This window comes from Aegilops tauschii, chromosome 7 (assembly GCF_002575655.3).
Source record: "Aegilops tauschii subsp. strangulata cultivar AL8/78 chromosome 7, Aet v6.0, whole genome shotgun sequence".
In the NCBI taxonomy this organism is placed as follows: domain Eukaryota; kingdom Viridiplantae; phylum Streptophyta; class Magnoliopsida; order Poales; family Poaceae; genus Aegilops; species Aegilops tauschii.
In genome coordinates this window covers 377532746-377540733 of record NC_053041.3, presented here as the reverse complement: position 1 = coordinate 377540733, position 7988 = coordinate 377532746, and positions in this window count along the sequence as shown.

Below are 7988 nucleotides of genomic sequence, written 5' to 3'. Positions count from 1 at the left end.
TGTAATCGAGTTAGTTTGGTTAGGGCTTGATCCCTAGTATCCACTATGTTCTTAGATTGATGTTGCTATGACTTTGCTATGCTTAATGCTTGTCACTTTGGGCCCGGGTGCCATGAACTCAGATCTAAACCGTTTATGTTATCATCATTATATCCATGTTTTAGATCCGATCTTCTAAGTTATAGTCACCTACTACGTGTTATGATCCGGCAACCCCGGAGTGACAATAGTCGGGCCCACTCCCGGTGATGACCGTAGTTTGAGGAGTTCATGTATTCATTTTGTGTTAATGCTTTGTTCCGGTTCTCTATTAAAAGGAGGCCTTAATATCCCTTAGTTTCCAATATGGACCCCGCTGCCATGGGAGGGTAGGACAAAAGATGTCATGCAAGTTCTTTCCATAAGCACGTATGACTATTTACGAAATACATGCCTACATTATATCAATGAACTGGAGCTAGTGTCGTATCGCCCTAGGTTATAATTGTCTCATGATGAATATCATCGAACAAGTCACCGATCCAATGCCTACGAATTTATCCTATATTGTTTCTGCTAAGTTACTACTGCTATCATCACTGTTACACTTGCTACAAAATTACTGCTATCACTTTTACCGTTACCGTTGCTGCTGTCACTACTATCAAAACTATCATATTAGTTTGCTACTGATTACTTGCTGCAGATAATTAATCTCCAGGTGTGGTTGAATTGACAACTCAGCTGCTAATACCTTCAAATATTCTTTGGCTCCCCTTGTGTCGAATCTATAAATTTGGGTTGAATACTCTACCCTCGAAAACTATTGCGATCCCCTATACTTGTGGGTTATCAAGACCTTTTTCTGGCGCGTTGCCGGGGAGCATAGCTATATTTATTGAGTCACTTGGGATTATTATCAATTTATCACTATGAAGAATCTGAAGGATCTAAAGACTAAGATTTTTCCCTCAAGGACGAGGGGAGGTAAGGACCCGGGCCTCAACCTCACCAATGTGCTGGACAGCTTGTCGGAGGATGCAGACCGCAAGGCACTTGAAGAGCTCGTCGCGCCCATCATCGACTTGGTTGACCAAGTCAAGAGGATGGAATGTCAGCGCCTGGACTAGCCGCTTCGCTGCTCCTTGCTGCCACGAACTCGTACCCAAGACAACTTATCTTAAGTTAGAACTGTGGCAACTATTGATGTGATATAACTTGCTGTGTTTTGGAATTGAATGCATGCTATCTTCTGTTGGCGATCGTTGCAGAAATTAAAAAAATTCTACGCATCACCAAGATCAATCTATGGAGATGCTAGCAACGAGAGAGAGGGGATTGCATGTTCATACCCTTGAAGATCGCGACGCGGAAGCATTACAAGAACACGGATGAAGGAGTCGTACTCGCATCGATTCAGATCACGGTTGATTCTGATCTAAGCGCCGAACAACGGCGCCTCCGCGTTCAACACACGTACATCCTGGGGACGTCTCCTCCTTCTTGATCCAGCAAGGGGGGAAGGAGAAGTTGGGGAAGAGCTCCGGCAGCACGACGGTGTGGTGGTGGAGCTTGCAGTTCTCCAGCAGGGCTTCACCAAGCTCAATGGAGGAGGAGGGGGTGTTGGAGAGGGGGAGGGCTGCGCCTTGGATGTGGTGTTGCTGCCCTCCCTCCACCCCTCTATTTATAGGGCGAAGGGGGAAGGGGGCCGGCCCCTCTAGATGAGATCTAGAGGGGGGCGGCGGCCAAGGGGAGGGGGCGCCCCCTTTAGGGTTCCCCCCAACCCTAGGCGCATGGGCCCTAGGGGGGATGGCGCCCAGCCCACTTAGGGGCTGGTTCCCTTCCACATACAGCCCATAGGGCCCTCCGGGGCTGGTGGACCCTCCTGGTAGACCCCCGGAACCCCTTCAGTGGTCCCGGTACAATGCCGATAAACCCCCGAACACTTCCGGTGACCATATGATGACTTCCCATATATAAATCTTCACCTTCGGACCATTCCGGAACTCCTCGTGACGTCCGGGATCTCATCCAGGACTCCGAACAACATTCGGTAACTGCATACTATTTCCCATAACAACTCTAGCGTCACCGAACCTTAAGTGTGTAGACCCTACGAGTTCAGGAATCATGCAGACATGACCGAGACATCTCTCCGGCCAATAACCAAAAGCGGGATCTGGATACCCATGTTGGCTCCCACATGTTCCACGATGATCTCATCGGATGAACCACGATGTCGGGGATTCAATCAATCCCGTACACAATTCCCTTTGTCTACCGGTATGATACTTGCCCGAGATTCGATCGTCGGTATCCCTATACCTTGTTCAATCTCGTTACCGGCAAGTCTCTTTACTCATTCCGTAACACATCATCCCGTGATCAACTCCTTGGTCACATTGAGCTCATTATGATGATGTCTTACCGAGTGGGCCCAGAGATACCTCTCCGTCACATGGAGTGACAAATCCCAGTCTTGATTCGTGCCAACTCAACACACACTTTCGGAGATACCCGTAGTGTGCCTTTATAGCCACCCAGTTACGTTGTGACGTTTGGCACACCCAAAGCATTCCTACGGTATCCGGGAGTTGCACAATCTCATGGTCTAAGGAAATGATACTTGTCATTAGAAAAGCTTTAGCAGACGAACTATATGATCTTGTGCTATGCTTAGGATTGGGTCTTGTCCATCACATCATTCTCCTAATGATGTGATCCCGTTATCAACGACATCCAATGTCCATGGTCAGGAAACCGTAACCATCTATTGATCAATGAGCTAGTCAACTAGAGGCTCACTAGGGACATGTTGTGGTCTATGTATTCACACATGTATTACGATTTCCGGATAACACAATTATAGCATGAACAATAGACAATCCTCATGAACAAGGAAATATAATAATAACCATTTTATTATTGCCTCTAGGGCATATTTCCAACAGTCTCCCACTTGCACTAGAGTCAATAATCTAGTTACATTGTGATGAATCGAACACCCATAGAGTTCTGGTGTTGATCATGTTTTCCTCGTGGAAGAGGTTTAGTCAATGGATCTGCGACATTCAGGTCCGTATGCACTTTACAAATATCTATGTCTCCATCTTGAACGTTTTCACGAATGGAGTTGAAGCGACGCTTGATATGCCTGGTCTTCTTGTGAAACCTGGGCTCCTTGGCCAGGGCAATAGCTCCAGTGTTGTCACAGAAGAGAGCCATCGGGCCCGACGCATTGGGAATAACTCCTAGGTCGGTAATGAACTCATTCATCCAGATTGCTTCATGTGCTGCCTCCGAGGCTGGCATGTACTCCGGTTCACATGTAGATCCCGCCACGACGCTTTGCTTGCAACTGCACCAGCTGACTGCCCCACCATTCAAAATATACACGTATCCGGTTTGTGACTTGGAGTCATCCAAATCTGTGTCGAAGCTAGCATCGACGTAACCCTTCACGACGAGCTCTTCGTCACCTCCATAAACGAGAAACATATCCTTAGTCCTTTTCAGGTACTTCAAGATATTCTTGACCGCTGTCTAGTGTTCCATGCCGGGATTACTTTTGTACCTTCCTACCAAACTTACGGCAAGGTTTACATCACGTCCGGTACACAGCATGGCATACATAATAGACCATATGGCCGAGGCATAGGGGATGACACTCATCTTTTCTCTATCTTCTGCCGTGGTCGTGCATTGAGCCGTGCTCAATCTCACACCTTACAATACAGGCAAGAACCCCTTCTTGGACTGATCCATATTGAACTTCTTCAATATCTTGTCAAGGTGTGTGCTTTGTGAAAGACCAATGAGGCGTCTCGATCTATCTCTATAGATCTTGATGCCTAATATATAAGCAGCTTCTCCAAGGTCCTTCATTGAAAAACACTTATTCAAGTAGGCCTTTATGCTTTCCAAGAGTTCTATGTCATTTCCCATCAATAGTATGTCATCCACATACAATATGAGAAATGCTACAGAGCTCCCACTCACTTTCTTGTAAACACAGGCTTCTCCATAAATCTGCGTAAACCCAAACGCTTTGATCATCTCATCAAAGCGAATGTTCCAACTCCGAGATGCTTGCACCAGCCCATAGATTGAGCGTTGGAGCTTGCATACCTTGTCAGCATTCTTAGGATCGACAAAACCTTCCGGCTGCATCATATACAATTCTTCTTTAAGGAAACCATTAAGGAATGCTGTTTTGACATCCACTTGCCATATCTCATAATCGTAGAATGCGGCAATTGCTAACATGATTCGGACAGACTTCAGCTTTGCTACGGTTGAGTAGGTCTCATCATAGTCAACCCCTTGAACTTGTCGATAACCCTTAGCGACAAGCCGAGCTTTATATATGGTCACATTACCATCCGCGTTCGTCTTCTTCTTTAAGATCCATTTATTTTCTATAGCTCGCCGATCATCGGGCAAGTCTGTAAAAGTCCATACTTTGTTTTCATACATGGATCCTATCTCGGATTTCATGGCTTCAAGCCATTTGTTGGAATCTGGGCCCACCATCGCTTCTTCATTGTTCGAAGGTTCACCGTTGTCTAACAACATTATTTCTAGGACAGGGTTGCCATACCATTCTGGTGTGAAACGTGTCCTTGTGAACCTATGGAGTTTAGTAGTAACTTGATCCGAAGTTCCTTGATCATCATCATTAACTTCCTCTCTAGTCGGTGCAGGCACCACAGAAACATTTTCTTGAGCTGCGCTACTTTCCGGTTCAAGAGGCAGTACTTCATCAAGTTCTACTTTCCTCCCACTTACTTCTTTCGAGAGAAACTCTTTCTCTAGAAAGGATCCATTCTTGGCAATAAAGACCTTGCCTTCGGATCTGAGGTAGACGGTATACCCTATAGTTTCCTTAGGGTATCCTATGAAGACGCATTTTTCCGATTTGGGTTCGAGCTTTTCAGGTTGAAGTTTCTTGACATAAGCATCGCATCCCCAAACTTTCAGAAACGACAGCTTAGGTTTCTTCCCAAACCATAATTCATACGGTGTTGTCTCAACAGATTTCGACGGAGCCCTATTTAAAGTGAATGCGGCAGTCTCTAAAGCATAACCCCAAAATAATAGCGGTAGGTCGGTAAGAGACATCATAGATCGCACCATGTCCAACAGAGTACGATTACGACGTTCGGACAGACCACTACGCTGAGGTGTTCCAGGCGGCGTGAGTTGTGAAACGATTCCACATTTCCTTAAGTGCGTGCCAAATTCGTGACTCAAATATTCCCCTCCACGATCTGATCGTAAGAACTTTATTTTCCTGTCACGTTGATTCTCAACCTCACTCTGACATTCCTTGAACTTTTCAAAGGTCTCAGACTTGTGTTTCATTAAGTAGACATACCCATATCTACTTAAGTCATCAGTGAGGGTGAGAACATAACGATAACCACCGCGAGCCTCAACGCTCATTGGACCGCACACATCAGTATGTATGATTTCCAATAAGTTGGTTGCTCGCTCCATTGTTCCGGAGAATGGAGTCTTGGTCATTTTGCCCATGAGGCATGGTTCGCACGTGTCAAATGATTCATAATCAAGAGACTCCAAAAGTCCATCTGCATGGAGTTTCTTCATGCGTTTGACACCAGTGTGACCAAGGTGGCAGTGCCACAAGTATGTGGGACTATCATTATCAACCTTACATCTTTTGGCATTCACACTATGAATATGTGTAACATCACGTTCGAGATTAAATAAGAATAAACCATTGACCAGCGGGGCATGACCATAAAACATATCTCTCATATAAATAGAACAACCATTATTCTCAGATTTAAATGAGTAGCCATCTCGCATTAAGCGAGATCCAGATACAATGTTCAAGCTCAAAGCTGGCACTAAATAACAATTATTGAGGTTTAAAACTAATCCCATAGGTAAATGTAGAGGTAGCGTGCCGACGGCGATCACATCGTCCTTGGAACCATTCCCGACGCGCATCGTCACCTCGTCCTTCGCCAGTCTCCGCTTATTCCGCAGCTCCTGTTTTGAGTTACAAATATGAGCAACCGCACCAGTATCAAATACCCAGGAGCTACTACGAGTGCTGGTAAGGTACACATCAATAACATGTATATCATATATACCTTTGGTATTGCCGGCCTTCTTATCCGCTAAGTACTTGGAGCAGTTCCGCTTCCAGTGACCGTTTCCCTTGCAATAAAAGCACTCGGTCTCAGGTTTGAGTCCATGCTTTGGCTTCTTCCCGGCAAATGGCTTACCGGGCGCGGCAACTCCCTTGCCGTCCTTCTTGAAGTTCTTCTTACTCTTGCCTTTCTTGAAACTAGTGGTTTTATTGACCATCAACACTTGATGTTCCTTTTTGATCTCCACCTCTGCTGATTTCAGCATTGAATATACCTCAGGAATGGTTTTCTCCATCCCATGCATATTGAAATTCATCACAAAGCTCTTGTAGCTAGGTGGGAGCGACTGAAGGATTCTGTCAACGACGGCGTCATCCGGGAGATTAACTCCCAGCTAAGATAAGCGGTTGTGTAACCCAGACATTTTGAGTATGTGCTCGCTGACAGAACTATTCTCCTCCATCTTACAACTGTAGAACTTGTCGGAGACTTGATATTTCTCGACCCGGGCATGAGCTTGGAAAACCATTTTTAGCTCTTGGAACATCTCATATGCTCCGTGCTGCTCAAAATGCTTTTGGAGCCCCGGTTCTAAGCTGTAAAGCATGCCGCACTGAACCAGGGAGTAATCATCACTACGCGACTGTCAGGCGTTCATAACGTCTTGAGTTGCTGGGAAAACAGGTGCATTACCTAGCGGTGCTTAAAGGACATATGCTTTCTTGGCAGCTATGAGGATAATCCTCAGGTTACGGACCCAGTCCGTATAGTTGCTACCATCGTCTTTCAGCTTGGTTTTCTCTAGGAACGCGTTGAAGTTGAGGGCAACATTTGCGTGGGCCATTTGATCTACAAGACATATTGCAAAGATTTTTAGACTATGTTCATGATAATTAAGTTCATCTAATCAAATTATTTAATGAACTCCAACTAAGATAGACATCCCTCTAGTCATCTAAGTGATACATGATCCGAGTCAACTAGGCCGTGTCCGATCATCACGTGAGATGGACTAGTCATCATCGGTGAACATCTTCATGTTGATCGTATCTTCTATACGACTCATGTTCGACCTTTCGGTCTTCCGTGTTCCGAGGCCATGTCTGTACATGCTAGGCTCGTCAAGTCAACCTAGGTGTATTGCGTGTGTAAATATGGCTTACACCCGTTGTATGCGAACGTTAGAACCTATCACACCCGATAATCACGTGGTGCTTCGGGACAACGGACCTTAGCAACGGTGCACAGTTAGGGGGGACACTTTCTTGAAATTATTGCGAGGGATCATCTTATTTAAGCTACCGTCGTTCTAAGCAAATAAGATGTAAAAACATGATAAACATCACATGCACTCAAATAGTGACATGATATGGCCAATATCATTTTGCTCCTTTTGATCTCCATCTTCGGGGCGCCATGATCATCATCGTCACCGGCATGACACCATGATCTCCATCATCATGATCTTCGTCATCGTGTCTTCATGAAGTTGTCTCGCCAATTGTTACTTCTACTACTATGGCTAACGGTTAGCATTAAAGTAAAGTAATTACATGGCGTTTTCAGTGACACGCAGGTCATACAATAAATTAAGACAACTCCTATGGCTCCTGCCGGTTGTCATACTCATCGACATGCAAGTCGTGATTCCTATTACAAGAACATGATCAATCTCATACATCACATATATCATTCATCACATCCTTTTGGCCATATCACATCACACGGCATATGCAGCAAGAACAAGTTAGACGTCCTCTAATTGTTGTTGCAAGTCTTTACGTGGCTGCTATAGGTTTCTAGCAAGAACGTTTCTTACCTACGCCAAAACCACAATGTGATATGCCAATTTCTATTTACCCTTCATAAGGACCCTTTTCATCGAAT